Below are 14,728 nucleotides of genomic sequence, written 5' to 3' on the forward strand. Positions count from 1 at the left end.
AAGTGAATTTCCATGAAACACAAGTAAGAGAAAAAAAATTACGAGAGAGGGGAAAGATGAAAAGAGTTCTGGAAGCTTTCTGCCTGCAGATGTTGGCCTAGTCCAGCCCACCCACGTTGGCCCCAGTGATCTCTGATGGCGATGAATGATGATGTCACAAGAGCTCAGGCCAGAAGACAAGAGGAAAAAGCTTATCATCACTGATGCAACAAAGCGTAAAGCGAACACACACTCTCATACTGTATATGTGTGCTTACATACACAATCACAACCAGCAAAAATGCAGTGTGCATAATATAGTACACAATTTTTTTGCATTTCAGTAACATTAACATGGCATTTAAAGTCAAATGCATGGCATACCAAAAGTAATTGCACAAGTAGTTTACGCAAATATACTAAATATATAATTGAAACAATATAAATATTACTAAATATACAACAGAGATTAGAAAATGCTTCAATATGAGGACTGCTTAAGGGGGTTATGGAGACATGCTGAAACTTGCTTAATTGCATTCTTACCAGAATAATCTTCTCCAGGCTGTTTTCAATATTTACATGGGTGGTCAAGTTTAACAGTTTATTTATTCATTTTCTCTGCCTCAACTAAAATGTTTGCAGTATGCTGTTGTATTTAAAAAACAACAACAACATTTGGATATCCTGCTTTGTCATTCTGTCCCAAATTTGAAATTTTCAAAATATAACAACATTTAAATTTCACTCTCTGTTGGGAATTACCACAGGAATGATTCCACAAGGTCAGAGCTATGCAAACAAATACGGCACAAATTGAATAGTTTTTCCTCACCGGGACATTTTGCTGTGTTTATTTCTGCAGTGATTTTTGTTAATAAATAAATAAATGATAATACTAATAGTAACAATGAATAATATGATCTACGATGCATTGTTATGTCCAATAAATCCTGTGACCACAGCAGAGTCTGATATTCATTTGTTAACAGCTATGAGCGGCTTATAAATCTTGCTCTGGTGCCTTGCTTGGATCTTCACAAATGTTCCAGGGATGGCGTTTTCACTGCCAGTTGAAAGAAATACACAGCACCACCTCAAAATAGTCTCAAAGGAAAGCAATATATTCATGTGTCATTTTCTTTCCCCGCAAAATTACTGCCAACTGCCATACAACACTACATTCTGTATATCCCTCAATACTACTGCCAGCTGCCATACCAAACTCCAAGTCATATTTCTCAAATGAAGTGACAGAACCAACACGTCTTTTAATGATGGAAAAATACACCATTTTGCCAGAAGACCCTAAATCTAGGCATCGAAGGAACTGATCATCAACTCTGTATTAATAACAAGGATTAAAGTATACGCGCAGTCTTTGCTGTCATGAAGATGATGAATGAAATAGAAATAACACTTGGGCAGAGACTACAGTGATTATAGTGCCAGGTAGTACTAATATACGGCTTAAAAGGCTTAAGACATAAGAAGCCTTAGTTGCCAGGTACAGAAATTATGATTTTTCTTACTACATGTGTCAACATCTGGGGTGTCTCATAAAGAGAACTAAATATTAGCTGCATAAGATATGCGTTTTATTATATTATTAGTAGTTATTATTTTTGAAGCAATATAGAAGTTTAAAAATTAATACATTTAGTGATCTGACTTTGTGGTTTTCATAAATAGGAGACTAAGATGTAATATATATACCACTAGTTGCTTCATCTTCCTTGTTGATGGCTGAGGTAAAAGTTGTTTAACCCAACAACTTTTTAAACATCAAATGTAACATACATTTACAGCAGATATCCAAAAAATATCCAAACCCACACAGAGGGAGCTTTCCCAAATCCACATAGGAAGAGAGTGAAAGTGCTTACCAAACAAATACGTGGCTGACATAATTTTAAAAATCTTACCTCAGGGTTGCCAGGTTTTCACAATGAAACCTGCCCAATTGCTACTCAACACTAGCCGCTTTTCAGTGAGGGGTCTCCTGGTTAAAATCGTTCTGGGGGTAAAATAGGCTGTTTCCCTGGTAAAATTTGCATCCCAGGGGTTAGATATCACATTATTGGGGTCGCTACCCCCAAATGTGATTCATCACCAAAAGATGATTATGTGAAGAATCAGCGGTTAAAACTTATTTTTTCCATGATACCACAGCAATACAATTCAGACCTTTTGTTGTGTGCTCATCATTTTAACGAGGACTGCTTTACTAATATTGACTTTTATCTTTGTTGGCTTCTAATCTTCTTTATTTGGACTAACAAGTGTCTCCAAGCCACAACCTGTAAGTACGATTGATACGTTATTTATAAGTGAGTGCTCAAAATATCTAATATGTGACGTATACCTAGTGCAGCTTTTTCCAGGTTAACTGCAATATTACTGCCTTACTGAAATACGTTTGATAATTTGCTGTGAACCCACTATTAGCTAATGTGTCGATTAATGTAGATATCAATCACAAGTGCAGTATGGAGTACCTCAAGGCTCAGTACTAGGGCCATTACTTTTTACGCTTTACATGTTACCCATGGGAGATATCATCAGAAAACATGCTGTTAGCTTTCACTGTTATGCTGATGATACTCAGCTCTATATTTCTTCGTGCCCCAGCGAAACCAATTTGAAAAACTAACGGAATGCATTGATATAAAAAAAATTGATGACGAGTAACTTCTTACTGCTAAATTCTGAAAAAACAAAGGTGTTAATTATTGGACCTAAAACCTCTGCACTGTCTAATACTCGATGGCTACTCTGCCAATTCTTCATCATCAATTAGGAACCTAGGTGTGCTATTCGATAGCAATTTTTAGTTTGAAAGGAACATTTCTAGCATTTGCAAAACTGCATTTTTTCATCTAAAAAAATATATCGAAATTACGACCTATGCTCTCAATGTCAAATGCAGAAACGTTAATTCATGCATTCATGACCTCAAGGATAGATTATTGTAATGCTTTATTGGGTGGCTGTTCTGCACGTTTAATAAACAAACTCCAGCTGGTCCAATATGCAGCAGCTAGAGTTCTTACTAGAACCAGAAAGTATGACCATATTAGCCCGGTTCTGTCAGCACTGCACTGGCTCCCTATTAAACATTGTATAGATTTTAAAATCTTGCCAATTACTTTTAAAGCCTTCAATGGTTCAGCTCCTTAGTACTTGAGCGAGCTCTTGTCACATTTTAGTCCCTCACGCCCACTGTGTTCTCAAAACTCTGGCAATTTGGTAATACCTAGAATATCAAAATCAACTGCAGGCGGCAGATCATTTTCTTATTTAGCGCCTAAACTCTGGAACAATCTGCCTAACACATTTTTCAGGAGGCAGACACACTCTATCAGTTTAAATCTAGATTAAAGACACATCTCTTTAACCTGGCCTACACTTAACACATTTCTATCTATCTATTTCTATTCCAAATCCGTTAAAGGATTGTTAGGCTGCATTAATTAGATCAACCAGAACTGGATGTACTTGTTGCATCGTAAAAAGAATGGCATCTAAGCTAATATTAGTCTGCTTTGTTCTTATTCCGAGGTCACCGTAGCCACAAGATCCAGTCTTTATCCAGATCAGATGGTCACTGCAGTCCCCCGGATTCAATCCGTACCCAGCTCAGATGGTGGATCAACACCTAGAGACGACCTCTACAGCCCTGAATGTTATCGGAGACCCCATCAACTTGATGAGCCATGGAGATGGATCATCAGTAAAGAACTCCTCACCTAGACGGCCGTTGGCGCAAGACCACGGGAACCAGATGGGTCCTAGTTTTGGTATCAAAATATGTTATTGTCATACCAAACAAAACTAATATCTACCACAGTTTTATCACAGGTAGAATGCAAAATGTTTCAATATAAGCATTTCAGTCAAATGCAATTTCTGAAATATTTCAAACTTTTAACCCACGGGAGAAAATCAATCCGCCGCAACAGTTTAAAATCAGCCCAATTCCGTGGAAAAAAATGCAGATTTGCCAACCCTACATCCAACACGAGCTGCATTCAAAGTGATTTAAATACTCTGCATATTGATAGCAACTCTGTGATGTGGGAAAATTATATTCAGTATTAGAATTTTTGCAGGAGCTGGATTAAGAAAACTTTTAAAACAAAAACACAATGAATGGCGACTGTAAAAAAAGCAAAATCCCGGACATTTTGGGGGATTAAGGAAACCCGGCCAGACGCAACTTTTACGTATCCACCATTATTGTCTTGTTATGCGTGTACAGTTTAGCAGCTAAACTTTAGCTGTGGGCATGATTTACTTGCATAAGTGTTAAACAAAAATGTGTTTGTCATTATTTTAAGAACAGATTGGAGCACTATATTATTGTTTTATGTAAAGGTGCTCAGAGTTGCCAGGTTTTCACAACAAAAATTGGCTCAATCGCAGTTAACCCTGGTAAATTCACATTACAGGGGTAAATATGACTTTATTAGGGACGCTTTAACCCGCGACATCAAAAACAACCACAGACTTGGCAACACAGGTGGTGGCGCTCATTAACTTGCTCAAGTACTCCTCTCTGTGCCAATCACAACAGGCTTGGCCAGCTGACCAATCAGAGCCGAGTAGGCTTGTGGAAGGGAGGGGTTTACAGACATTATGCTCAAAGCTGGTTCAAACAAACTGTTTCGAAATCATTGACAAATGATTACAATGTTTTCTGACCTTAGATGCATTTAAACCTATTGTAGGGGGCTCCAACACAATATTAGGACACTTTAAAAAAAAAACATATGACCATCTCTTTAAAGTAGTAGTCTTGTCAACACTGTCTTATCTGTGTATAATATTATATTAAAGCTTCTGCGCAGAATAAAAAGTCCACTATGGCACTAGACCTAGCAAAATGATGGAGACTGCCAGGCAAGACACAGCTGTGTTTATATAAAATGACAGAAATCAAATCCACGGTGTGATAGAGACTTGAAAGTAGCGCAGGTTTCTTTTAGCAAGAGAGAGCGGACTGATACAGCGTTGCTAAGCACAGCAAATATTAGGAAATATCAGACTGCTAAATGCCTTGAATGACCAATCAGAATCAAGCATTCCAGAACACTGTGTAATACGTTTTCTGAGAGACATATAGTTCATCTAACCTAATTGTGATTAATCTGATTAATCAGTATGTCATGCAATTAATGTGATTACAATGGTCAATGGATATATAGCCCTATAAATGACTAAATAAATCAGGAAAATAAATAGTTTTGGTCTGTTGTATGAAGCGGCTTCTGTTTTTGGCTTTCCAAAAATCATAGATATGTGTCAGACACGTCCATAAAGATTAATTGTTTACTTAACATGTCACACAGCTCAGATATTACCGTTCAGCAGGTTTGTTCCTATCCTCATACTGCTCTGGGCCGAGACATGCCTGTGAAAATATAAACAGATCAATGTCAATAACATAATGAAAAGGGCAGGAAAAACACAGTGGAATGTAGCATCATTGCTTGCCAAATTAAATAAAATCACCCTAAACTAAACTAAATCTTTAGTTCATGTTGTTCTTTCCTTAACAAGCCTACCTGTATTGGCATCTTAGCCATTCATTACAAGTTACCAAAGTGCACACGGTATTTCTAAGACTAGTCCAGTTTCCAGTTCATTGTTTACTCAGATTTCGCATCTCGGTGCTTAACATTCCAACTGTCATTTTTACTTCATTTGGGATATGCTCCTTCCCAGCCCAAAGTCAAATAACAGTAACAGTTTCATAATTGGATGTATTAACATAGGAACAAGGGGCCCCAGAAACACTGAGGGTCTTTGTTTTACACAAGATGGCCTAGATGGAGGATGAAACCATCTCTCAAGAGCATCTTGGTTGAATGAGAAACAGGTGTGATGGCATTCATACGCTTTTTCTCTCATGTCTGTAAGTGGATGAGCTGAGCTGAGCTGCATCAGCTGCTTTTAAATATGATACAATGTAAGCGACATTCATTGAGCTCTGCTTGAAAAGCTTTGCAGATAGTGGCAGAAGTGTGATGTTACAAGGCTGCTATGGTTACAAGAAAGTGGGAAGTATCCATAGTAAACACTGAACAGAGGAAAGTCCTGACAATGGCCTTGAGACATCTCAGAAAAATTTGTTTGCTTTGTGCTCTGAAAGACATGAGGCAAAATCATCAACATCACCAGCTCATTGCAACACATAGCCGTGGGTTATATAACGAAGCAAATGTGGTTGTCTTATTTAGTCCAGTTCTACAATAGGTTTTCTTACATTCTCAAGATGGATTGGACCTCTTGTCTGGATCTTACCGGGCTAGTTAAAGGAAGGATTAGTATTGTAGGTGAACTTTCCTCCCTGAGATCCTGCCTGGCCCTCTTCCTGGTTATAACTAGAGAGTTTATCATGATTAATTGTGCATCATTACTGTGAGAATTGTTACCACATGCATAGAGCCAGAGCTGAGAGGAAGAGTCAAATATACCCTCATTAGCCATTTCACAGGTGTGCTTTGCTGGGTTAAATCACAGATCAACATTGTGAGTTTTTAATCTCATACTATTTTGAATTTAGCAAAAGGCAAAGTGACATTATGAAGTAACATTTTTTCAATATTAGTTGCAATAACTTAAAATAAATCATGGATAATCCATGATTTTGACTGCTGAGCAGTACATATACTACAGGTCACATACTCAAGTCCATGAGTTCACTGTGAATTTCCCAGAATTCACTGTGCATGAATAAATGTGGATCAAGGCCTGTTCGCCAGTGATGGGAATAACGGCGTTATAAATAAACAGCATTTCTAATGGCATTACTTTTTTCAGTAACGAGTAATCGAACAAATTACTCTTTCCCCTGTTACAACGCTGTTACCGTTACTGGCAATAAAATGTGGCGCTACTATAATTTAGCTCACTGAAGTGGTTTTCATCTTAGTAGGCTGTCTCTCAGCCATAGGACCTGCAAAGTTGTGCATCGCATTGCGTTCTTTTTTTTCTGGGGTAAATTCTGGCTTATTCCTCTCAGCGCATTTTCTTCCAGAGACGAATAGTAGCTGAGATGAACTTGATGAATGTTCAGGTTTGTTTACGGAGGTGATGTAGGTGTTTACCTGTCCATGTGTCTCAATGTCTGTTTAAGCAGAGCCGCTCATGGGCGATTACATTAGAGATAAGTTTAGACAGGAAAATATTGGGGGAAAGTAGACATTTTAAGCTTTCTATACATATAGTTCTCATGTCTGTGAGGCAGGTATTCACTGAGATTCAGGTCGTTTTATTTATGCGTCTGTGAAGAGAGGTGACAGAGACCGAGACGGCAGAGAGCACACCCAGTTTATTTTCTTTACTTTACAATAGCACATTGTTTTATTGTTATTATGAGTACACAAATAAAAGTAAACCCTTTGCAGTTTTTAAACAAAGTTATTTGACATATTTGATTTTTTTTTAAAGTAACACAATAGTTATTTTCCTGGTAATTAGTTACTTTTATAATGATGTAATTCAGTCATATAAGAGATTTATGTACCATTAAACATCCTGCAAGTTTCATTGTTTAAAACGTCCTCCTCATTATAAACAAATCATTTATTATTAATCAAGCTCCAAAAATGACTCGTTTGGATCCGAGGTGCATAAACACGAATAGTCATATTCTCACCATAGGCCTGCCCACTAGCGTTCAGTCACTTAACAGCTGATCACTTGAATACGCTGAATTTGAGTGTTTTGTTGAGTCAAAAGCGAATAGAAATTACTGCCGCTATATTGTCTACACTGGATACAGTATACAGATGCATGTTCGATTTCTGACTCAGTCCATGTGCTTGAGTCTGTCGTCAATAGGACAAATGAAGTGAAAGAACGCTCGCTTCGATGTGTTTGGTTTAAACAGATTGTTTGTGTCTTTGTAAAAGATATCAAAAGTATCCTGCAGTGTAGGGAACAAGTAGATTTATTTTTAATGGCATTCCTGATCATGTCAGAGGATTGTTCGGACTTTGGAGCATGTTGTTTTGTAATCGAGGCACAGCTGTAATGGAGAATTCACAAAGAAACATTTGTTGAAAGATAAAGCGGTACTAGATCAGACTGCAGTTGCACCACAAACTGTAAGTAAATGGTTTCAAAATGCTTTGTCCATTTTTATCATGTTGTCAAAACACTCACATGCAAAACCAAGGGGGCGTTCATACTGTTTCCTTTGCAATGACATTAGCCAATCATAACAGTGGCTGAATACTAACAAGCCTTAAAGGACACACCCCTTAAACACCGGTTGTTTAAGGCTCTGTCCAAATTCAGGGTCTGCATCCTCCTTAGGATCCTTCCTACCCGGTTGAAGGAGGAGAGGTCCTCCGACGACCGCAAAACCCACAAGCAGGTGTCTGTGAATTTGGACAGCCTACCCTTCTTTCAGTTCCCTCCCTTACCAGTTGCTCATATCCTGTCGCCTAGCAACCGTGACAGCGTTCGGTCTGCTCTTTAGTCCCTAAAAGCATTAAAAACACCTTCAATCACTAACAAGAAATTAGCTGTGTGTAAGGGGATATTCACACAGGCAGTAAGAAAGAAGCTAGTTTACGAAAGTGATGTTTTTTTAACATATAAACATACAAATGTAAAAAAATATGCTTAACGCTAAAACCAAAGGCCTAACTAGACAACCGCTGTAAAAAAATATTTTTTGAAACGCCAGTTTTTTAACAACTTACATCGAAAAGCATATTCCTCTACCACTCGCATCGTCCGCCATTATTTGAAAATTCTGGAAGCGCTCTGCCGAAAGGAATTATGGGATAGGTAGGACGGGAAAGGATCCACCAGACCCATCCTTCCAATCTGGGGAAAAGGAGGACGTATTTGTTGGCCGCATTTGAAGGATCCTACGAATTTGGACAGCCTTCGTCGCGGTGCTGTGACGTAGCATCCTTCAAATGAGTCCTCCGAAGGATGTAGACCCTGAATTTAGACACAGCCTAAGACAGAGGGTCAGAATGAGGGTTGAAAATAATATTTATGTTTGTTTGAGCAAAAAATTTTATTAACATTATAAGTAAACCTCAAGGAACATATTAAAGGAGAAGTTCACTTTCAAATATACAGATAATTTACTCACCGTCTTGTCATCCAAGATGTTCGTGCCCTTCTTTCTTCAGTCTGTGGCAGGAGGAGCAAACGACAGACACAGTGGGTGTGGCGTCAGGCCTCGGAGAGGCTTTTATTAAACAGAATAAAAATAAAACAAGTGTCCAAAGGGTAAAAAGTGTCCAAAATAAAGAGGGGATCTGGTGTCCTCGTTGTGCTGGGGTTCCGTGAAGGAGGGGCAGTGTTCGGTAGGGATGGGTCCAGGTAAGGGGCGGAGTCCGGCGGCCACACGCGCTCCCCGCTTTAGTGATGGGAAGTTCGGATCATTTTACCGACTCGGATCTTTGAGTCTCGTTCAGCAAAATGAACGAATCTTTTTTCGAGTCATTTCGTTCATTTTAGCAAAATATAATTAAAAAGCTACGTGTTACTTCCATAACACATGTACTGCTTATACAAACGTTGATCACACTACAAACAAGACAAAACTATAATGCTATTAGAAAAAGAAAAGATTAATTCATTGTTTACCTGAGTCTTCAGTCTATGATTAACTCCCTCACCTCTATCTGTCCGGGTTTGAGTCGTTCGTTCATCACGTGACAGCCCCATACGCTTTACCTATGCTGCCTGAGCCGGAAAGAGAATGGATTCGTTCATCTCTCGAGTCATCGGGTTTGAGTCGTTCGTTCATCACATGACAGCCCCATAAGCTTTACCTATGCTGCCTGAGCCGGAAAGAGAATGGATTCGTTCATCTCTCGAGTCATCGGGTTTGAGTCGTTCGTTCATCACATGACAGCCCCATAAGCTTTACCTATGCTGCCTGAGCCGGAAAGAGAATGGATTCGTTCATCTCTCGAGTCATCGGGTTTGAGTCATTCGTTCATCACGTGACAGTCCAAACGCTTTACCTATGCTGCTTGAGCCGGAAAGAGAATGGATTCGTTCATCTCTCGAGTCATCGGGTTTGAGTCGTTCGTTCATCACGTGACAGTCCAAACGCTTTACCTATGCTGCTTGAGCCGGAAAGAGAATGGATTCGTTCATCTCTCGAGTCATCGGGTTTGAGTCGTTCGTTCATCACGTGACAGTCCAAACGCTTTACCTATGCTGCTTGAGCCGGAAAGAGAATGGATTCGTTCATCTCTCGAGTCATCGGGTTTGAGTCGTTCGTTCATCACGTGACAGTCCAAACACTTTACCTATGCTGCTTGAGCCGGAAAGAGAATGGATTCGTTCATCTCTCGAGTCCTCGGGTTTGAGTCATTTGTTCATAGTTGCGCAATTGCGCATGCGCGACTGAACGAATCACTCCCCGAGACAACTCGTTCTTCCCGAGTCACATTAAAGATTCGTTCAAAATGAACGAATCGTTCAAGAACGACCCATCACTACCCCGCTTAGGTCCGGGGCGAAAGGGGCGATGGCTTCTCTGGCGGCAACGTCCTCCTCTGCCTACGCAGCACTGTCGAGGGATTAAACGACCCGGCATCCTGGCCCGTCAGCCGTAACGACTGCGGTCATCATCCGGACTTCCTAGCGGCGGGGGGTTGTCCCTCCACGCACCCTTCCTGGACCCACGAGGACACCAGCGTGCATGCACAGGGGAAGAGACCGGTCTCCTGAGGAGAGGCGCGCTCTGCATTTAAACAGCGGCGGTGATGAGGCTTCATTCAATTCATGTGCTCCTCATCACACGCCGCCAGCCCGGGATGTTTTAGTGCCCCTCCTCTCCTATACACACCCACTCCCGTCGGGAGCCTGGAGAAGGGCGGCGAATAAGGGACGGGGTGACGATGATAATTAGGGGGGAGGCAGCCGACTCGTCACAACTCGTACAGAAAATATGTTTCTTGAGGAAAACATTTTAGGTATGTTCTCCATATCACTTCTATGGTGCCCTCGAGTTTGAACTTCCAAAATGCAGTTTAAATGCAGCTTCAAAGGCCTCTAAACGATCTCACCCAAGGAAGAAGTACCGACCCAGTGTTTACAAAGTGAACGTGTAAGTAGGGTCAAACACCCTTTACAAAAAAAAAATGTAAAACAGCTCCAAATTTCTCCTCCAAATTTTGAATTTGGAGGAGAAAATAAGATGGGAGTTTTTCAACATACCCTAACTATATTGACCCAGATTACACAGAGCTCACATTCACATCGCAGAGCTAGACAGGCAAGGATTTGAAATTAAAAAGTATATAAATATTTTTTTTATTTTTTTTTTTAAGAAAATAACTGATCGTTTCGCTAGATAAGACCCTTCTTCCTTGGCTAGGATTGTTTAAAGCCCTTTGAAGCTGCATTAAAACTGCATTTTGGAAGTTCAAAAATCAAAGGCACCATAGAAGTCCACTATATGGAGAATATTCCTGAAATGTTTTCCTCAAAAACACAATTTCTTTATGACAGGGGGGTGAGTAAATTATCTGTAAATTTATGTTCTGGAAGTGAACTTCTCTTTTAAAATAATTTTAAAATCCATGCCATGACCCCTTTAATAATCATGCTAATTTTATGAGAATAGTGAAGTCCACATTACAGCTGTAATGGAAACAACAAAAAGCAACAATATTGTTGGAATCACTTTTTTGATTTTCTGATGGTAAACAATGCAGTCATTTAAAATCGACTTGACATTTAAGGAATAGTTCACCCAAAAATGAGAATTTGCTAAAAATTTATTCTCTTCAGGCCATCCATGATGTAGATGAGATTGTTTCTTCATCAGTTTTTCACTTCACAAGTCCTGGACTGGTGTGGATTACTTGTGAGTTATTGTGATGTTTTTATCAGATGTTTGGACTCTCATTCTGATGGCGCCCATTCACTGCAGATGATCCACTGGTGAGGAAATCTGTTCCGATGAAGAAACAAACTCATCTTGGTTGGCCTGAGGGTGAGTACATTTTTAGCAAATTTTTTTGGGGGGGTTGATCTATTCCTTTAAAGAGCTCAAGCTTTTAAAGCAGCAGACGACATTACTTTAATGCATGGTTACAATAAACAGAACTTTATTGTGCATTGGTTTAGACAGACAACAATTCAAATAGTGATTTAAACTCATCAGATGTATATATATATACACACACACTATGTGCTCAATTTAGTAGTTTACATATTTACTCCAACTCTATTTAAACAATTTCCATTTCATGTTGACACAACATAAAATTTTAAGGCAGCACTGACAGGTAAATTTTGTTTTAGCTTTATTTTTGCAGTTAAGTTGTGACTGTAAGGTTGCTGTGTTGTTTATGGTAATGATCCAAACCATATGTGAGGTGGAGTTACGGCTATTTTGGCACATTGTGTGTATTGTGTTGACAGAGTGAGTTATACTTCACTTGCAGCAGGGATTAGCTAAAGTTAAGCACTGTCCAGGACTGTATGGTATATGATTATAATGTATAGTTTATACGACGACAGTTGAGACATGACAATTGTTGTGAAATGATGCACAGCAACATAAAGCTATAAGGAGTGATGAAACCATGTGAGAAGGAAAAAATTAAATGGTGTGTATATTTAAATTACCAAGAGAGGATTTAGTTTTCCTTTTTTGTTGTTGTTGTTGAATGATTTATGTCAGTGTGTCATCATACATTTATGGGATTTTCGAGGTCCAGTAATCACACAGGGTTTCTCTAACTAAAATAAGGTTAAATAAGTAAATAAATAAGCAATCACTTGAAGGAAACTAGAGATGTATCAAAATCTCACAATACGATAATATCTCAATATAAAGTCCTTGATATGATATTTATTGTGATATTTTTAAAAGACAAATGACGCCTTGGACAAAAATTACAATTTTGTACATTTTTGAAGTAAAATTCTTCTTTCTAATGCACATTGAGAGTTCAAAATTAAGAGCTCCAACCCATGTTCTGAACTAAGAAAACTTAAGTCAGATAAAATACAGTGAGTTTTTTCATTCACTTTCAATCTACTTTGGTTAAAAATTCTCAATACTAGTGTAAAAACACACCCTTTTACCTTGTCAAAATCAGCTCTGCAAAAAATCTGCTTATTTTATCGCATGGTCCTTTAAATGCAAATGAGCTCTTCTCACCCCTCTCTGCCTGGGATGACGAGCCGTAATGTTTACTTTAGCCGCATTTAGCCGCATTTAGCCGCATTTAGCCACGTTTAGCGACGAAACTTGCCAACAAGCACATTATTAAGAAAGGCCATTTGCAAAGATCAAGCGGCAACCTCCCGCTCTCTCTATTGAAACCAACACGGAAGTGACTTAAACTGCAATTCATCGACTGGCCGCTAGAGACTGGCTGCAAGAGGGAGTCAGTCCCATTGACTCCCCATGTTAAAATGCCCAACTTTACAGCAGAAAAAAAGTATGTTTACAGCTTGGTTCAAAAAATGGTTTTGGTCTATATAGCTAGTTTTGCCCTTCATGTCAACTGTGAGGGGGGTGAATTTTTTTATAACTCATCCGTTTAAGTTATATTAAGCCTTAAAGTTCAGCATAATTAAGGGCGTAGCCACTTGAGTGACAGGGGGATTGCCGCTGCTGTCACCACTGTCGCGCTAGGCGGGCGTGGTTTCAGCAACCAGCTCCACCCACGTCCCGCCTTTTTGCCCATTTTTGATTATCCGGGAGTGACGCGTGGTGACGCGATTCCAAGATAGCGACGGCCGAATCCCGCCCACTATGAGCTTCAAAATAGCTCTTCAGAATCCTACGGGTGATGTCACGGACACTACGTCCATATTTTTTACAGTCTATGGCAAAGATGCATAAAAAACCCTTATACTCACTTCTGCTGTGGGTGAAGCTGCATCAGGAACGATTCGCACGAACATAGACGCATATGTAGATCGGGATTGGCGCTTTCCTTTTAAAAACAAAAGTAACCTTATCCTCTGCATCTTCAGCGGCTCAGATGTTGGGAGTAAATGACGACTGCTATGTTCATTATTACATCCAACAACAGAACACATCAATCACTCAATTGGAGACATTCTTGTCTTCCTCTGCACCTGAATTGACACAATAGCGATCGGAGTTGGACTGTTTCAGCTCCGTGAGGACGGGTCTAAGGTAAGGTGCTCATGTCAATCAACTATCGTGGGAGTGGTCTCTGTTGGTGTTCTGTCACACTGACAAGAAGCTGAGAATGACCTGATTTTAAAAAGGGGATATTACATTTAAAGATTAAAAAAATACCACTGGTGGATTTTTATCATTGTAGGGTGGTTGTGTACACAAACGGCCAACACACATTAATGTTCAAACAACATGTAAAAGTGAGTTTTGCATCCGATGACCCCTTTAAAAGGTATACTGTCTCAGTCTAAATTATTATGTCATACTACACTTATAAGCTTTTATTTTGTCGGAAACGGCAGTAGAGCTTTTATTTTGAAAACTCCAGCATCAGAAAAAACAGGCTTACAAAAGCGCATCTCACTACAAATCTAGTAAATTGCTGTAATCATCTGCCACGAAAATAAAGTATATAGGGTGGCCATTGCGTTTCCAAATATGCGCTAAACTTACATCACATGTAATAAACGAGTTTACTGCATTCACTGTAACCAAGCATGATAACTATAAAGATAACATTGTAAAAATCGTTTCAAATTTAAGAGAATAGCAGTGTTTACAACACAACTATAACGATAACGATAACGA

The sequence above is a fragment of the Garra rufa genome, chromosome 17 (genome assembly GCF_049309525.1).
Source record: "Garra rufa chromosome 17, GarRuf1.0, whole genome shotgun sequence".
Taxonomy (NCBI): domain Eukaryota; kingdom Metazoa; phylum Chordata; class Actinopteri; order Cypriniformes; family Cyprinidae; genus Garra; species Garra rufa.